At 36.2% G+C, this 20,490-nt stretch overlaps 1 pseudogene; it reads left to right on the top strand.

Moving 5' to 3' along the window:
* The first annotated feature begins 18,207 nt into the window (after window positions 1–18,207).
* LOC107811642 (mogroside IIIx synthase-like) lies at window positions 18,208–19,931 on the top strand (annotated as a pseudogene).
* Window positions 19,932–20,490: the final 559 nt, after the last annotated feature.

Below are 20,490 nucleotides of genomic sequence, written 5' to 3'. Positions count from 1 at the left end.
TGACGGGCAAAAGTGGGTGCATGCTCTGTAAACCTTTCATAATCCATTCCTTGGCAGTTTACGTAACTTTGAGAAGTGTAGACTGCCAGGTCGTGGATTTGTGCCCTGAAATCTTGGAGACGTTGGTCTTGGTTCTGCAATTGCTGCTGACGAGTGGTGGCTATATCTCTGACACGGTTTTCCCGATCTAGAGCTGATTCTAATAGACCTCGGAGTCTGGCCTGCTCTAATCTTGCATGCGCTCTTTCCCTTTCGATGTCTGCTTGTTGATGTTCTCTGTTGCATCTTCTTGCTTCTTCTAGTTGTGCACGAAGCTGGTCTTCTGATCGTATCCAATGGTCTTTTTCCTTCTTGAATTGTGCCCTGTCTTTTTCGGATTGCCTATCTTGGCATTCCTTATTAGATCTGGCTTCTTCGTTTAGTTGTTGGATCCTTTCTTTTGCTTTGTTCAACGCCCTTTCGTTTTCCGCAAGAATGGAATCATAATCTTGCATTCTTTCAAAAAGATTGGCGATGGTTTTTTGATCCTTCCAGCTCCTCTTTGGTGTTTCAAAAACTCTTTTCATTTTTTGGAATCGAGCATGAAGATTTTCATTCTCACAAGCTAGACTCTTCTTCTCGCCTTCGGCTTCCTGTGCTTGCAAATCTTTCTCCAGACTGAGGCTTCTCAGATTTTCTTTTAGGGCATGGATAGTTTCTTTGTACCCTTTTTCCTTCTCTCCCCAGATCAACCGCTCTTGGATTTTATCATTAAAGTTTTGAACATGGGGTCTTTTTGTTGGCCTTCTTAGCTTAGGCTCTGGTACATCATCCACGCGAGACCGTTTTTCAAACCACCTTGCATATCCAGGATTTATCTCACCCTTTGTAGTGTCTGGGACTTGAGTATCACTTTTCAAGTATCGACATCCATTCCACATCTGCTGAAGTAGAGCCTCGGGGATAGTGGCTTCTGGGTGTAATTCGATTACTTGCATACTCAAATCTTCATCATCAGGAACTACTTGATATCTCCCTAGTTGTCTTAGGACTCTTAGTGGCGCATACGGCTGAATGCTTCTCAATCCCAATAGTAGTAGATAACTATTTGAGGTTGACATGTGTATTACTTCCCTCATCGGGAGCCATCCCAAAGTCCATTCAATTTGATTTGCCGTTAAAGCCCTTAGATGAGATACCCATGCTTCTATTCCTTCTGGAGCCTGATAATTTTTTATTCTTTCCTCATAACTCTCAATGCGATTATCATTGTTTGGCCCATACTGTATGATCTTGGGCTGTTGTTGGAGATGTTCAATCACCCACATTTGCAACAAAATTTTGCATCCTTCGAAGACTTTTGCTCCTGATTTACATAAAGTCAAAGCCCGATAAATGTCTGATAGAATGATGGGGACAAGGGTGTGATTTTCTTTGGTGGTGAGGATTTGCACAACTTTCGCAGTGCGAATATCAATTGTTCGCTCTTTGTTTGGGAAGACCATGATTCCTAGAAAAGCCACCATGAAGGCAAAGCGACGGTGAACCTGCCAAGTGTCTTCGTTTTGCTTGTTAGTAAGGCCTTTCTCATGAATTTTGAACCCATCTGACTTTTCGAACCTTGAATACAAAAAGTTGAAGGAACAACATCCATTGATGGCATTGCTTTTCCTGATTTGACTGCTGATGTTCAGAAGACCGAAGAATCGATGTACCGAAGGAGCCTTTTTGAATATCAAGCTTTGATTTCTTAGACTTCCGTCAAAACCAGCATATCCAGCTATCTCCTCTAATGTAGGACTAAGCTCGAAGTCAGAGAAACGAAAGACATTGTGAACAGGGTCCCAAAAAGTTACTAATGCCGCAATCAGATCATCACGGGGTTTAACTTTCATAATATCCGTGAGATTTCCCAAATGCTTGACGACCCATTTTTGACCATCTTCGCCTAAATCATACCACCACATTTGAAGCTGAAATAGAAACTCTTCTGTATTCGTGGATGGGGGGTTTTGCGTGGTGCTCATTTTGTATCTGAAATTTAATTTTAATCAAGTCAAAACTCATTTTCAAAATTTTTTATTTATTAAAACCTTTATTTCAATATTTAAAACTATTTTTTGGAAATTTTAAAACAACCCATTTTATTCCTTGGTTCTCGCCATGATTTCATTTAAGCTGGTCAACAAGCATATTTGAGGCAAATGAATGCACAGGTAGCAAGTAGGATGCATCAGGATGGTCTTTTTGTTTCGGGTTCACCTGTCCTAGACAGACCCAACCCCTGTGTTGAGTCTCCAAGGCCAAATGTACATGATGCAAATAGACGTTCCTACTAGGGATCCGGTTCATGGCTGAGTTATTCTAGGTAAAAACCTGAGGTTGATTGTTCTAAACCTGGCTTACCCAAACGGACAATTTGAGCCGAAGCGGGGGCAACGTACCGGGAGCACGAAAGTCTACCCGGCCTAGTTACTTGTCCCAACTTCGTCTTATTTGGTATGACTTTAACAGAAAGGTGGGCCACGCTCACGTGTGCACCATAAATTTAGAAGACTCAGAAAGAAGGGGGTTTCGTAGCAGTTGTATATATTCACAATTCAAATAATATTAAAGCGATAAAAAAAAAACATTTAGCATGTTAAGCATATAAACAGTTGATAATCATATAGTAAATAAAGCCAATTATCGCCGTTATTTTAAGCTCGAATTCTTTAAACCCTGAACCAGTGGTTCTGGGTTACAGTACCACTATTTATTGTTCCCCAGCAGAGTCGCCAGAGCTGTCGCACCTCCTCTTTATCGCGCCCGCGGGGTGCGTGAGGAGTTTTCTCCAATTGAAGGACAGTCGAAACGGGATTTTTAATTATTTCAGAGTCGCCACCTGGGAATTTTAAGGCGTCCCAAGTCACCGGTTTTAATCCCTGAATCGAGGAGAATATGACTCTGTTTGTTATTCTGCGAACCAGAAATCCTGAGTAAGGAATTCTGTTAATCCGGAAGAAGGTGTTAGGCATTTCCGAATTCTGTGGTTCTAGCACGGTCGCTTAACTGCTTTTATTCTTGGCTTAATTATCTTGATTTTACTAAATACGTTTTTACTGCATGATTTTATTACCGCTTTTACTTATTGTTTACAATTATATAAACGAATTACGCGTACGTATATTCGTATTATATACCTTTTATAATTACCGGGGATCGTGTCACTCGTACGTGTACACAATAAAATTTGACCATATTATTTCCTTTATTACAAATTCATATGTGCGTGATTTAAAATAAAATTATGAACGTCATCACCCTTATATTTAGACAATGAACTGCACATCTCGGGTTATATGAAATTATTTTAACATCCTTGGAAAAATCCTTTTCTTAAATATTCGCTCGAAATTGCGCGTACGCATAATCCGAATTTGCTTTTAAAAAAAATATAATCAGGGTACGCTAACGCATACCTAATCGCGCAAAATATTAATAATGGTATTATGGATTTTCCACAAATTGTTTATTATATTCATAGATTTTTTATGTGAAAATCATGAGAACTCCCATTTTAGAGGCCCTTAAATTCTTTGAAAAGAATTCACAATCTATTAAATGTTTCCAGCCGATTATATTTCTACATATGAATTATATTCTTCCGAGCCATTCAAAGAATTAGGAGTAAAATAATCAAAGTATGATTAAGAATACCATTTTTTCTCGTAAATACAATCTATATATACACCCAAAAATGTATTGCATATAAAACTAAAAATTATTTATAAAGGGAATATTTTTGAAGAATTTTCATTATTTTGATTTAATACAAATTCTATTTCTACTTACCATTGATATAAAATATTGCAGTTCGTGTTTATACATCTCATCTCATTCTCATATACTTATTTTTAATCTAATAGGCGAAATTATTTTAATTAATTTGTTTACGGTGGTAGATAAGCATCAAGTTGATAAGAAAGAGAATTAATATGCAAATTGATTCAATAATATTGCCTTACATGCAACCTAACTGTATGTTGTAAACATCGTAACAAACTATATTATATCACCTTTCACCAATGGTTATACACACATCTATAAAAATACCATCAATACCATCTTAACCTTATCTAACAACAGAAGTTAGCAATGTAGCTTCTTGATATTTCTACATTATTTTTTACTTAGCTAACAACACTATAAAATTTAAATAATGGCCAACCTTACGCCATGTTCCCCACCTTGACAGTTCAAATATGACTAAACTAATGAGATTTCGGAATGGCTAACATTATTACAAAGCTTTATACGAAACAAAGATAAGTCATGAAATTTAAACTAATGAATTTGGACAAATGGAAAACCGAATTGCAATTCAAGCTTCATTGATTTGTCATGCTGAATCTCTTTCCAACATAGAATTAACATGAAACATCAAATTAACTCATATCTCTTTCCAATGGATGTCAAAATAAGACAATTAACTCATAGCTATCAAATTGAATTAACATGAAACAAAAAATGAAATTTAAACTAATGAATTTGGACAAATGGAAAACAGAATTGCAATTCAAGCTTCATTGATTTGTCATGTTGAATCTCTTTCCAACATAGAATTTAAAAGATAAGTACCTGGAAATGAAGGTAGAAGAAGTAAATTTCAGCAGTTGCAGCAGTAACAAAATCAGCAGAATAACAGTCTTTCCACAGACTTGAGCAATAATGAGACCCGAGAAACCCAGATTCACAAGAGCAAAGCTTCTTAAAGAATTTCAGATTTTAAAACCAAATAGTATCAATACACAGACCCGGACAGATTCCAAAAGAACAACAAGGCTTCGGATTTTTCTTTTCTTTTCTATTTTTTTGTTTCAGCTTCACTGTGTGTGTGTGTGTGCGAATACTCTCTTTTGGTTTCTTTTCTGTTTCTTCTTCCTCTTCAGATTCCAAGAGGAATCTGATTTTCTGCTTGATTTTTTTCTTTTGTCTCACTCTAGATGTATTTTTCTTAAATTCTCTCTCAAAATCTGATCTAAAATTCTGTCTGAAAACTCATTTCTCTGTCTCAATTCCCTCTTAAAATCTGCTTTTAAAATCTGATCCTCAAATCTGATTTTTCCTCTTAAAATCAGATCTTTTCTCCTAATTTCCTTTTGATTTTTCCTTTCTTCAGTTTTAAAATCTGTCCTCCAGATCAGATTTTTTTCTTTCTCTCTCTCCTTTCTTTCTGTCTGAAAGTTCTCCTTTTTTTTCTTCTTTTCTTTAAATCTGATCCCTCCTCAAATTTCCAGTCCCTGTACTTATACAGGTCTGGTCCTATACCCTTTTAGTGCTTCTTAGACCCCCTTCTTCTTTTAAAAATCAAAAAGTTCCATTAAAAACTGCTTTTGAATAATTTAAATGATCCTATCCTGATTTTAAGCAGCCCCATTACCCTTTGTTTCCCATTATCACTTTAAATAATTGCCAATAACTTTCCACTTTCAGCCCATTATGCTATCATATTACCCTCACTATTCTGTCCCAGAAATACCCTCAGAAATCCTATTGTGATTACTATTATTACTGCTGTCAAACTTAAACTCTAACAATACAGATTTTTAAAATCTGTTCAAACCTGATTATTAATCTGATTTAAGACAGCTACAACCAATCCTAAAGTTTTGGACTGAATCCTAACTAAGAATGTAACCTTCTAACACAATTACATCTAATCAACATTTGTAAACTTGAATTCAAAAATAACATTACAACACTATTATACTGAATTCAGCCTAATAATTCAACTGCATTTCAACATTGGACTAAAATCAAACACACACAGGAGCATTGTCAATATACTGACAATGCCCTGTTCAGAAAACAATATATACACATCATACATTTGAATTTACTGATTTGCAAACAAACATGATTTAATTGACGAGTATTAATCAGTTGACTATTTACAACATTTGTCCATAATTAGTCTAAAACAAAAGAAACAGACTGTTTCAATCAGCATTTTCAGAAAAAAGATTTATAACACAACTGATCGACGAACTTAATCGAGTCGATCACACACATTGTAATTAATCACAACCAACAGAAACAATTCATTTATTTGACTAATCATACGGGCATGAGACAAAGATGACATAATTAATCAAATAAAAAACATGAAAAATTAACAGGTTATTAAACAAACAATTATTCATGTAAGAAACAAAAAAGAAATAAGGAAAGTACCTCTAAATCTTTAAATTCAACCGGACTCGAACTCAACTTGGATTTGGACTTTGTTTGAAATCAAACAGACCTTAGTCGAAGTATTTTCCACTGAAAATACTTCGACTAAGGTCGATTAAACCTCAATCTTTATTTAATTTGGGCAGAATCCAAAAGTCTGGTATTTCTAGGGTTCCTGAAGGTTCGATTTGGGACTTAACCATTTCTGGTCAGATTCAAGGGGAACCAAATACGACACAAGGGTGAGGGAAGCCTAGGGGTCATTTGGTGTCAGTTTAGAACAAATCTGGGTAAGTCCTTGTTTGGTTCGAACCTTCAAAAGAAGACTCGAAGAGTTCTGAGGGGATTCGAACCAAACAAACAATAGATCCATACCAAGGGTGGTTAGGGGAAGCTATGGTGTCGATTTGGGGCTGTTAGGTTTAGATCTGAGTTTGGCTCGAATCTTCAAATGAAGATTCGAGAACCTTTAGGAAGATTCGAGCCAAGAGGCTAACATATTCGGATAGAGGGTGTTCAGGGGATTCTGGGGTGTTAAGGTGGTGACCGGCGGCGTTGATGCCGCCGGGTTTCAGACGATGGGGAATAGGGGCGGCTAGGGTTAGGGGTCTGTTTGGGAAGACGATGAACAGGAGAGGAGGGGGGGTGTTTATCTAGGGGAGCCGGGGTAAGGATTATGGGTTTATATAGGGGAATGGTGGATTGATATTGACCGTCCGATCAATCAAAATGAAAGGCCAGGATCTACTCACTTAACCAAACGACGTCGTTTGGCTTAAGTTTGGGGGGACGGGTTGAACCGGGTATTGGATCGGGTAAGGATTATGGGTTAGGGTGATGAGATCTCATCCGTTGGTTGGATTTGATCCAACGGTCCATGATAAACTATGACCAAACGCTGTCGTTTTGACTCCTTTGGACTGGACCGGACCTGGGCTCTTTGGATTGGGCTGTGGGGGGGGTGGGGGTATCTTGATTTGGGCCTGGATTTTAATCCAGGTCCGAATTTCCTTTTACAACTTATATATATTTTCTAATTTCATTTTTAATTATAAAAATCCTAATAAAAATTATAAAACAATTTTTAACCTTACACAAAATATTAATTACTTTATAACAATTATTTAACACATAGTCAAAACATTAATCACCTAGTGAAATATTAAAATTAGAATAGACACATATTTTTGTGATTTTATTTTTTGAATCAATTATTAAATGCATAATTAAATCCTATATGCATGCAACATGTATTTTATTTTATTTTTTATTTTATTATGACAACGTAAACATTTACGGATAATAGACAAATATTTAACAAACACCATGCAAATTCAAAAATTCCACAGTAAAAGAAATTTATTTTATTTTTTGATTTATTTTGGAGTAGTTTTCGTGAGGCAAAAATCACGTGCTCACAATGGGTCTTAGAAAAATACGAAAGTTGAAAAGATTTTCATGCATTGCATTCATGTACATTGGCCCATGACCAGATGACATTATATACGCATATATATATATATATATACTTATTCTATGTTGGGTCATTTACTCTATGTTTGGGTCATTTATGTTATGTACTTATTTATGTGCCTTACATACTCGGTACATTATTCGTACTGACGTCCCTTTTTGCCCGGGGACTCTGAGTTTCATGCCCGTAGGCACGGATAGATAGGTCGAGAGCCCTCCATGTAAGCTATCAGCTCAGCGGAAGATGTTGGTGTGCTCCATTTACTTCAAAGTTGCTTGATTGGTTAGTATGATTTAGACATGTATTGTTTGGTATGGCGGGACTCTGTTCTGACCTTTATGAAAATTATGTATTCTTAGAGGCTTGTAGACAAATGTCATGTACGTAAAAGATTGTATGGCCTTATCGGCCCATGTTCAGTGCACGAGTGGCTATTTTGGTCTTATAGGTCGTACTTCATATGTATAAGTTTGTATTCCTTCATGATTTACTCCGGTTCATTTACCTATGATATAATAATACGAAATATATGTTACATTAGTACTCGATTGAGTAAGGTATCGGGTGCCCGTCGCGGCCCATTGGTTCTGGTCGTAACAAAAGCGGTATCAGAGCAGTTTTGTCCTAGAAAGTCTACAAACCGTGTCTAGTAGAGTCTTGTTTATGGGTGTGTCATGCACTACAGTTATAAGCAGGAGGTTACAGGGTATTTAGGACTGTCACTCTTTCTTCTTACTCTAGATCGTCTGGTAGAGCTCACTTATAACAATTCAAATTCTGAAATTCTATTTTATGCATAATAAGATGATACCTACATCCGGAAAGAAGGTTGAGAAGAGAGATTGCTGTGAAAGAGCTGAGTTAGAGGAATTCTATTTTTGTATGATACCTATGATAAGTAAATGTGAGGTCTTTAGCAGATCATGTGTATATTGAAACGTGTAAGCTTCCTGATAAGACTCCTTAAGGCAAGAATGCCTATCCACCTTTATGGTGAAAGACAATGGGAGATTAAAAAGATAAATACAAGTTTCAACAAGAAAAAGAAGCAAGATGAAGAAGGGTACGATACGCCCAGTTAATGAAGGTTAACACTGTTTATAATTCGGGCAGAGGAACATAAGCCTTTTGAGTTATATTCAACAGTAACAAGAGATATGTACAATTGGTTACACCCATTTCAGTTATGTTCTGTGGGGGCTAACAAGTATAGTTAAGATAAGGACATGATATGAAGATCCGGCTGGGGTTAGGGTAACCCAAATTGGTGAATGGATTGCTTGTATCAGTTGACATTGCCGAAGGATATTGCAAATATGCTAATAGATCTTCTTGTGAGATGCCCAGATGGTGCACTCTAGAATATTACAATTAGATGTGAATACTAGCATGATAAAAAAAATCAGATAATAGGCACTGAAAGCCTGGAAGGGATAAATATTACCTTAGGGTGACTCTCGTCCCTAGTAGAGCGAACACATTGAGCAACCCGAAGAACCGATAAATGAAGCAAGGAAAGCTACAAGCGAAAGAATGTCGTGTTAAAGTTTTCACAAGAAAAGGGATATGCGGAAATATTAGCATAGTAATGAGAAGAGAGACAAGGAAGCATTATGAATAAGGTGTGATGCATGAATAACGACGGTAGGAAAAAAAATAAGAAATGTTAGTATCACAGAGTCTAGTCAAGTGAATGAAGAGACGAGAGGTGACTGGCCTTAGGAAAACAAAAGAGTATATGCCATAAAGTGATATCCTCATCTCAAAGAATAAGTTCATTACTCTAATGTGATTACTAGAAGGGAGAATTAAACCCTAGAATAACAAAAATCAGTATGGGCTGGTGAACAAGATAAACTAAATATGAATTAGGGACTGAGTGATTTGATACCGGTCGGCATCATGAGAATATCTGATTGTTTTCCGGTGATAATAGAATGGACAACAGAAGAAGATTCATGAGAAATTCAAAGAATGGTCATTCAGGAAGACGCTTACCTAAGGCAAGCAATGTGAGCAAAGTTAAGCTTAAATGACTGTATGTGCTAGTTACACTAAATGTCACCATCGCGAGTAAGGAATTTTGTTATCCTTGGTACAAAAGAATTACCGTAAGTGAGTAAGGGTCATCGATGATGTGAAAGGACACCAAAGATGAAGAGGAAAAACATCTATAGGTAGGTTATCATAGCTCCAAGTCTTAGTACTCCCCTAAAGGGAGAATATGGTATGATAAAGGAAGAATGCGATAAAAATGAGAAAGGGATGATATTGCACTTATACAAATGTTACAGATACGCTATAATTCCAGGACGTTATGTAAGCACGAAGTTAAAAAAAGGAAGTAAGGGTTCCTGCACAGGATATTATTGATAGATAAGGAGCCAACACGTGAGGTAAGATAAGACAAGGAAATAACCCAAGAAAGATTACGTAGAATATGGATATGAGAATGGACCGACGAGTAATTAGTAGTTGATTCAGAAAGAGCCTAGTCATGACTAGACAAGAAGTTACTGAAAAATCAGCAAATCATGCAAGATAAATGTAGCAAACCTCAACATGGAGAATTCAACCTCGTAGTAATGTCATTATAATACTTGAGATATATTCAAATAGGAGTCAGGGTAGTTAAAGGTATCATCTATGTGTTACGGGGATAAAAGAAAGTGCCACTGGGAAGGCAGTTAAAATGTCAGTTCAGAAGCAACCCTACAAGCACAAGGGCACGGAGGTAAGCAACTACGGATAATTATAGGCAAGGAAGGACATCAAAAGGTTCGTAAGAAGCTCACAGCTTTACAAGGGTCAAGGGTTCTCCCTAAGTACTACAACGAAAGACTAGCTGAGGAAATAAGGAAGAAGGCTTCAACTTAAGTACAATGACCTAAAGAGGAAATGGTCATGTAACAATAGTCTGACAATAACATTGTACGCACTTCAAAGGAAAGTGGCACCTACCGTGGTTAATGAACGAGAAGTAATTAAAAGTAATATTCCAGATCATAGGAGTTGCATGAAAACTCTGGCATGTATGAGCACGAAAGAAATTATTCGATCAACGATCCAGAGTTGGTTACATTATGAACGCACTTAAGGGTTCAGAGTTTTATACATGCAGCATATACAGCCGTAGAAGATTCTGGTATACGTTAAAAGAAAGAATTCAGCCCAGGTTATAAACAAAAGATTAAATTATTAAAGGATTGTATCATGCATATTTCTCAATGCCCATGAAAGGCTAAATAGAATAAATAATACCAGGAACCACAGATCGGAAGATAGCTTAAGGCTATGTAAAGGCCAATCAGAAGAAGGAGGAAACTAAAGAGTTACACCACCCAAGTAAATCAGGAGTTTGATTATTGGACCTAGAAAAATAGAAACATGGTGATCGAGAACATTGCAGGATCTCCCTTAAAATCAGAGGTGCGAGAGAGAAAGAACAACAACCATAGTCTATAACGACTCTATGATAAAGCTAGTTAAAAAAAGTAACAACCTCATATGAAGTCAGTGTGACGCTCCCATCAGATTGTAGTATTATAATAGAGCTCCAAGTTGTGGTATGAATCATACCTATGTGGAAGGGAGGTTATGAAAGAGATAGAAGATATGATACGAGATTTTAAGTAAGTAAGTAAAGGTGAACAACGTACGAGATACTCAAATGCAGAAAATTGTGAATAGTCCATACTTCGGATAGAAGGCTAGAAGCGCGTGGATCCAATAATCGGAAATGATAGCGGCACCGTCAGCGGCATGTCTTCTAGCCTATGGTTTCTAAGTACTGAGAAATCTAGTTAAGAGAGTAGAGAAGGGTTAGAGACGATGTGATGTCTCACTTGACATTCCAGAATAACATAAGGAAATCTATGGTACAAGCAAGTTGAAGGAAAGTCGCGAGTAGTATAAATGGATATGTATAGGCCGCAAGCTAAAGTATAGTAGAGCGACAATGTTTTAACAAAAGATGAGTAAGGACAAGTAAAGTCAAGTGAAAAGGTGACGAGAATGGATAAGTCCTTGGGATTAAGTCCATAAAAACAAGAGAGATAATAGTTTCTCTAAGTTATTAAAAGTTCAGTATAGCCTGAATAAACTCAAAGGAGTCTAAGATTAATAGAATTTAGAAAGAATGAAATGTTGACCTGGTAATAAAATGAGGGCGTAATTGTGACAGATAAAGGATGACGTTTGGGCCTTCGTTTGAATAATGATTTTAAAAAAAGGAAGAAAAAGAAGAACAAGAGAAGGCGAAAAAATTTCACTGACGGCACGAGATTAGGATACCCCCCATAAGGTGAATCACATTGAGACACTGTGAAATACGATTATGGAAATCACTTCAAATATTCCTCAATGCAACGTAAGCCCTAGCAGCAATGTATAACGTACGAAGTTTCAAGTCTTCAAGTGGAGGATTGTAGATCAACATTGAGGTGAATCAACAATGGACAGATGGAAGTTATAAAGTATGAAATGAGATTACGCCATACTTCTTAAGATGAACGGTAATGAAAGAGCATTAAAGGACTGAGATTTATGCCTAAAGGATAGGCAACAAAAATACCTGGGAGTTTGGTAAGCATACCTCAGTAACGTTAAATTAAAGTAAATATTATGGTATGGTATGACCCATGCAGATGCAGTAAAGCCATACGAATGAATAAGCAGATCTATGAAATAAGATATGTCTATATTCGCAAGTTCTACAAAGTATCGAGCGAAGAACTTCAGTACACCTATAGGTGCCCAGAGAGGCATCCTATTAAGCCTTGTATATGTTTACAAAGTAAGGCCTAGAGATTAACTAAAAGCTAAAAGGAAAAAGGAAAGATGAATCGCATAAGCACATTTACAAAGCCAGGGTCATACAGGCTGCATGACATAAGGTACCAGCAGTTGCGAGATTAGAAAGATTTCAACCGCAAGTTATGATATGAGCAAGAAGATTAAAGAGGGGAATCCCCTAGACTTTGGATTTATTCACAGAGAAACTGCTTAAAAGACAAGGAGAGTATTAAGGTATTCACAAGAGCTATAAGTTATAAAATTGATAAGAGCATCAGTCAATATTCGAGGATGAAGGTTCCAAAGGAGGGAATGATGTTACACCCAACAATATTATGATGATGTTATGTACTGCAGTATTATATTACGATGATATTATGCCTTGCAATATTACATTACGATGATGTAACGCTTTGCAATATTACATTACGGTGATGTTACGCTTCACAGTATTAAGTTACGATGATGTTTTACCCTGTAGTATTGTACGTTGAATTTGTCGTAAGGTAATTGACATCATTCCAAGAAAAAGATTATTTAAAAATTATAAGGATTATAAGTGATGAGTAAATTCATGAAGGTGAGAGGGGAAGCAAGTCGAAGAAAATGAATTTCGTTGAAATTTGATATTTTGGGATAAAATACAGATCGAGCTAAAATACTCGGTATATATGGACTAGTACCATACAAGGTACCACATGGACATGATAGTAAGGCATGTGAAAAGTGAGTAATATTTTAAGTAAGTGAAAATAATTCTTAATTATATGGGTAATTGGTTAATTACCGAGTAATGGGATATTACCTAATTAATTAATAAGTGGATAAAGTTTAATAAATTTCACCTCCTCTAACGTGGCAGTTAACCACATTGTAAAGAAATGACTAAGTCATTTCTTTGATAGGTGGCAATTAAATAACAAAGAAAAGGACACTACATGTCTTGTGAATTATTACACAATTAAAAGACATTAAAGTTTGGCAAAAAACCCAAAAACGTTAGCCTTCTTGTTCATGTCTTGAAGACATTAGTTTTCTTTAGCTATTTCAAAAACTTTCATCAATCAAAACCTTAGGACTTCTACAATTTCAAAGGGCATTAGCATTTTACAATCCAAAGAACATTAGCTACTTCAAAGCATTCAACAATTAAAACGTTAGAACAGTGATGATTCGAGCTTCTCATCCAAGCAGCCCTTCCTTTGCTCCATTTGTACCATGGCGAGACAAGAAAGACTTCCCTTTCCTCAAAAGAACAGTATCACCACCAAAGTGTTTGAATTGTTCCATATTGACTTGTGAGGACCTTACCATGTTACCACACATGACAACTATAGCTACTTCATTACCATAGTAGATGACTACAGTAGATCAACCTGGACTCAACTTCTATCATGCAAGAGTAATGCCCTTCGAACTATTAAGGCTTTTGTAACCTTAATAGAAAACCAATTCAACATTAGAATCAAAACCATTAGATCAAACAATGGGCTAGAGTTCACCAATACAGAGTTCACCAATACAGAAGCCAATCTTTTTTTCCAATCCAAGGGCATAGTACACCAAAGGACTTGTCCCTACACACTGCAGCAAAAATGGTATAGTATAAAGAAAGCACAAATACCTACTAGAAACTACTATAGCTCTTTTTCCAGTCAAAATTACCAACCAAATACTGGGGTGAGTGTATTCTTTGTGCAACTTACATTATAAATAGACTTCCTTCTAGCAGCTTAAACAACAAATGCCTTTATGAACTTCTATACAAAAGGAAGCCTAAGTACTTACAGATGAGTTGTGCTATCCTACAACTCCTAAACCTCACAGAGATAAGTTTGAGCCAAGAACTACCCCTCATGTCTTTGTTGGTTACCCCTTTAATACAAAAGGATACAAGGTCTTGAATTTAGCCATAAAAAAGATACATATCTCCAGAGATGTCACCTTCAATGAATATATTTTCCCTTTTGCTATGCATAATAGGACCACTTCCTTCCCATCAATCCTCAATTCCATTCCCTTTATTGATCATTTGGAAGTTGAGCCAAAACAACATATTAGTCAGCATTGGTCAAGTGTCACACAGCCTACAGGACCCTTAGAATCTTCTTCTACCACTACTTTACATGACCAGATTCCTAGATACAGTAGCTCCCCACCAGTGGACTCCTATTTACACACACAAAACAATTTTACTCCTAGTAGTCCTACACCACCTACACTACCAATGGACCTGTATTTTCACATGCAGTATGATTCTGTTCCTAACAGTCCTGTACCACTTACATCACATGTCGGCCCTAGAAAATCACTTAGAGAGCCTAAGACACCAGTATTGAAGGACTACATTTATTCTATCCCTAATCTCAAACCAATAGATACTATACCCACATGTCATGCTAACTCTTTCTCACTCAATGCATTATTCTCTAATCATCTTATATTTGTTGAGACTTTAACCCATGACAGCCAAGCTCTTGTGAGAAATATTTGTCATGATAGGGAACCAATCTCATATGAGGAAGTTGTCATCAATCCTGCTTGGCAGGAAGCAATGACTCAAGAATTTGATGTTTTGCACAACAATCACACATGGGATATAGTAACTTTGCCTTCTGGCAGATGGAAGTGTTAAAAGGTTCAAAGCACGTAGTTGTGAAGGGATATACATAAGAAGCTGGAATTGATTACATAGAGACATTCTCCCCTGTGGTAAAGATGACCATAGTAAGAGCCTTGATTGCAACTGCAGTAAAGAAAGAATGGTTCTTGTCCCAGCTTGATGTCAACAATGCATTCCTCCATGGTGATCTTCACGAGGAAGTGTATATGGAGGTCCCAAGGATTAGAGGTCACTAAGGAAGGACTGGCTTGCAAGTTAAACAAGTCCTTATATGGCCTCAAACAGGCAAGCAGGCAGTGGTATGCCAAGCTGAGTGAGACATTGTGCTCCAGAGATTATATACGTTCTATGCTTGACAATTCATTATTCCATAAGAAAAAAGGCACTAATGCAGTTTATGTGGCAGTTTATGTAGATGATATAGTTGTGGCAGGGACTATATATTGTCGGTTAGTTGTCAGCTGGAGGTTAGTTAGTGGTTGTTATTTTCTTGTTAGAAATCTCTTGTATATTAGTCTTCATTTACAGAATGAAATTTGAGATTCTTTCCTCGATCTTTCTCTTCTTCCTCTCAATGTCATTGCTACTGAGTTTCGAGAACATTCCATGGAATCTCCATTGAAGCTTGGTTCAAGCTCATTCACAGCAGAACACTCGAAATTGTTAAGTCTAATGATTTAGAGGCCACAATAGATCTACAATGTCATTTATGCTAAACCGTCTAAACTTCCTCATTGAGTAAGTGAAAAGACCTTTATACGTCGATAACGAAATAGCATGCAGATTGAACTTTACTACTTCAAGTACTAATATAACTAGAGCGATCAAACTTTCAACCATTAAGGGTTTTAAGTTAATGATATTGTCACGTTTGATATTATAAATTCATAATTAATATTTTTTGAATTTTTAGTGATTTACTCACACACACAACAATAACAACAATAACAACAACAACAACATCCCTAGTATATTCCTAACAGGTGAAGTCTGGGGAGGGTAGTTTGTACGAAGACTTTACCCCTACCTAATGAAGATAGAGAGGTGATGATAGGCTATAATTGTGTATTTTAGTCGCTTATTACACTATAATTTACTGCACTTTAATTGAGTTTGAGCTTTAATCGCTAGTATTTTACACTAAATATGTATTTTATGGCTTGTAAGAGTGATTCCGTTCTATGTAGGTGTTATGGAATGAATTCAAGTGATTTGGAGCTTTGAAGTTTGAGTAAAATCCCAAGGAATTAAGTCGGGATCGTGTTCGGGGATCAGAAGAATCGAGCGGCATACGTCGCATTGTCTAGTAAAATGCATATAACCTTTTGCTCAGAACTCCGTTTGGGCTCCACAATATATCGTTGGAAAGCTATTTGAAAGTTCTACAACTTTCATGTTTTGCATTTTCGTAATTACTCACTACCGTGCCTCATGAGACGCCGCTGGGTGCGGCGTAGCAGTGTAAAAACTAGCGTGACAAGAAAAATGCAAGGCTGCTTATAATCTCCATTAGCGCGCCGCACCCTGTACAAATTTTACAGAGTGATTGTCCTATTTCACGCGGGAGAAGGTGTTTTCATCTGGTCCCGACCCTACTTGGTATAAATACATATAAAAATGCTATTTTGAGGACTTTTAACACATCTTAGACCTAGGGAGACTATTTTGGAGAGGAGACGTGCGGAAACACACACCACGCTTGGAGGAGGCTTCTAAATAGTTTTTCTTCTTCTCTTCTCTTCCTTTAATTTTATAGTTTATTAGTTCTAGAGTTTTTGGGTACTACATGAGCGTTGTAGTTTGAAGCTTAGATTGTTTTTACTATTTTATCATATTGGTTTATTTATTTAATATTGCGCTTAATTATTTGATTGCCTGATCACCAATTGAATACTATCTACGAATCTAGGATGGAACTCGGGAGAGAGAATTCTAGATTGCATATAAGATTGAGTAGAGCAAGATCTTAACTATGAGGGGGGCGGATTTGCGGTTAGGATAGGAATATACCTATTCGCCTTGCTTGGTTATTATACAGAAATTCTTAATGTGTTCTTGTTAATTCTAATTTCATAGGAATATAGGTGTTAGATTAGCTTGAATAGGCTAGTTGTACTTTGGGAGAAGGCTACGAGCAATATTAACCCTGTCAATCAATAAACCAGATAAATTAATTAGACGATTTAAGTGGAAAACTCAACGGGATTGTTAGCTAACCCATAGCTCTAGAATATTCACTCACATTGAATTCGTCTCTATAATTCGCCAATTTATTTTCTTTAATCTCTTTGTTTGCTACTCTAGATTAATTTTAGTTAAATATTCATGTGTTAGGATTCGCTTGAATAGACTAATTGTTTGGTTTAATATAGTTGATAGTTAATCACAAGTCCCAGTGGGTATGATATCTAGACTTACAATCCTATATTACTTGTCGACCACGTATGTGTTTGGGAGCAACAAGAGGTTATTTTCAATATACCCTCGGCTCGGAAAGAAGAACAACAACAAACAACATATATATATATAGTAACTAATGAGAAATATAAAACTAATTAGTTAAGAATCCAGGAAGAAGGGCTGCAACCTGCCGGCTTAGCTGTAGCCTGTGTGATCAATCGATGGATTACTTAGTTTAAACCGTCGACCGAATATGATAATCCATACACGTGAAACACAAAAAAGAAAACAACATTAATACTAACCGGGGAAAACAACAAATGGTTAATTGTTTTATCCTTCAATTCGGTCATCTTTTAAATATTTTCAACTTTCTAGAAATCAACTACCATATTTTAATTTTGATTTGGTTGAATATCATTTGTCAAGTAATCGTGCGTTAAGAATTGGCTATAGATGGAACATATGAAAATGACAGCAGAAAAATTTCTCGTCTTTAATTTATTTCCGATTTTTTTTTTCGATTTCTTTGAAACATTCGATCTCACGTAAAAAACTTATAATTCTACGTACATTTGTAATAGGCTGTATAGCCGATCTCTCAATTCTAGAACCATCTTCATGTTGTGTGCAACTGCAAAGTTAAATGATATCGACTTTATAAATAAAAATTATTGAAATAATCCAACTTGTTTATACTTTTTCTTGTTTCCATGGTTCATACAAAGTTAGTTTGTCATACATATATACAGAGTCATGGCTGCCATAGTATAAATGAAGGGAAGGAATCGAAGGGATTTCCACAATAATTAATGGAGAGAGAGCAGAAAATTCCAACTGTCTTACTCTTTCCATGGTTAGCACAAGGCCATGTTACACCTTATTTGGTGTTAGCCAAGAAATTAGCACAAAGAAACTTTCACATATATTTTCTTTCTACCCCCATAATTCTTGAATCCATTGAAAAAATCCTAGCCAAACAACCCTCAAATAATTTATGTATACAATTAGTGGAATTTCATTTACCATCTTCACTTGACCTTCCTCCTCACTATCACACAACCAATGGCCTACCTCCTCATCTTAACTTCACACTTATCCGAACTTTTCAAATGGCTTCCTCAAAATTTTCCACCAACCATTGTTGACACTCTAAACCCTAATTTTATCATATATGATAGCTTTCAACCATGGGTTGCAACCATAGCTTCTTCACGTAATATTCTGCTATTCACTTATACACTTCGGGTATAGCTACTTTTTCAAAATTCTATCATATTCTCCAAGAAAATATTAGGGCAATTAATTGTGATATTAATGAAATTGCAGCCCAGGATTTAGGTGAAATAGATAGGCCGAAAGCTTTAGGAGGGATAGCCCTAAAAGCCTTTGAACAATCTAATGACATTGTTTTGGTCAATAGTTGTAAGGAGATTGAAGGCAATTTCATTGATCATCTTTCTCAATTGTCCAAAAAGGAGATAATACCAATCGGTCCACTTATTCGCGACGCCATTGATGAAGAGGAAGGCTTAGAGATCATACAATGGTTAGATAAGAAAGATGAATCTTCATGTGCTTTTGTTTCTTTTGGAAGTGAATATTTTTTGTCAAGGAAAGATATTGAAGAGATAGCTAAAGGGCTTGAGTTAACCCTAGTAAACTTCATTTGGACGATAAAATTTCCAGTAGGTGTGACTACCACAATTGAAGAAGTTTTGCCACAAGGTTTTCTTGAAAAATCAGAGAAAGGGATGGTTGTAAAAGGATGGGTACCACAAGCTAGAATTTTAGGACATTTTAGTATTGACGGGTTCGTGACTCATTGTGGGTGGAATTCTTTATTAGAAAGCATATGTTTTGGTGTTCCTATAATAACAATGCCCAAACATCTTGATCAACCTACAAATGCAAGATTAATGGAGGAACTTGACCTTGGTTTGGAGATTTTGAAAGATGAAAATGGAGAGATTAAAAGAGAGGAGGTAGCTAGAGGAATAAGGAAGGTGATGGAAAATATTGGAGAAGTCAAGAATAATGTAAGAGAAATGAAGGGGAAGATTAGAATGAAAGGTGAGAAAGAGATAGATGATTTGCCTAAAAATATTAAAGCCATCTTGAAGTAGTGATTGGCCATTCATGGCTTAGACTTTGCTACAAGCTTATTGCAAATGCATAAAGAAATATTTTTATGATTGTATCGTTTCAGAATGTAATTTCCACGTCAGCAAGTTGAGCTTCAAAGGATTCCATATTTAGGGAAAGTCAGTCGTGTATTTAGGAATTCAAACTAAGTTATCTATAATATTCATAAGAGAGCTTCACTTTCCTAATATTAGTTGGCAGGGGCGGACCTAAGGTTTTTGAAGGTTGGGGCAAGGGGTGTTCGTTGGTCAGTACGGTATGGCTTTTAGAATTTCGGTCGGTATTTTCGGTATTCAGTTTTTTAAAATGTTATACCAATACCATACGTGATTAAATTCAGTATGATTCAATTTTTCTCCTTTCGATATCGATTTATTCGGTTCAGTAACTTCGGTTTGAGTACTAACTAATGCATAGAGCCATAGAGTATAATATTCTCAATTAAAGTACTTAAAGGTACAAATATGAAAATGTTTGTCAATAAAAGTTTTGTCCAAAACCAACAAGTATCAACCCATAGAGAGAAAACTGCATATAAAAGAATAAATTTGATAATTAAAAATGTCTTGTTACTCGTTTAGAGTTAATTGATGAATTTAAATAATAAAGGAAAGTAAAATTTTAGAATTCCAGCTTTTGGCCCTAATATGCCAAAAAACAACGAACAGCCATGGTGAAGCAATGACTATAATTCCTTATGTCATTTTTATGGGCTGGCAAAATTATAGGCGATTTGGGCCTGATCACCCAAATGCATGCAGATGCCATGGACTGTAGCACACAAAAATATGAGAATCGAGCGTAATTCTAATTTTTTGGCCCTAAAACGCCAAAAAATGAGGAACGGCCATAGTGAAGC

Source organism: Nicotiana tabacum, chromosome 7 (assembly GCF_000715075.1).
Source record: "Nicotiana tabacum cultivar K326 chromosome 7, ASM71507v2, whole genome shotgun sequence".
In the NCBI taxonomy this organism is placed as follows: Eukaryota; Viridiplantae; Streptophyta; class Magnoliopsida; order Solanales; family Solanaceae; genus Nicotiana; species Nicotiana tabacum.
This window is presented reverse-complemented; position numbering and strand designations above follow the sequence as displayed.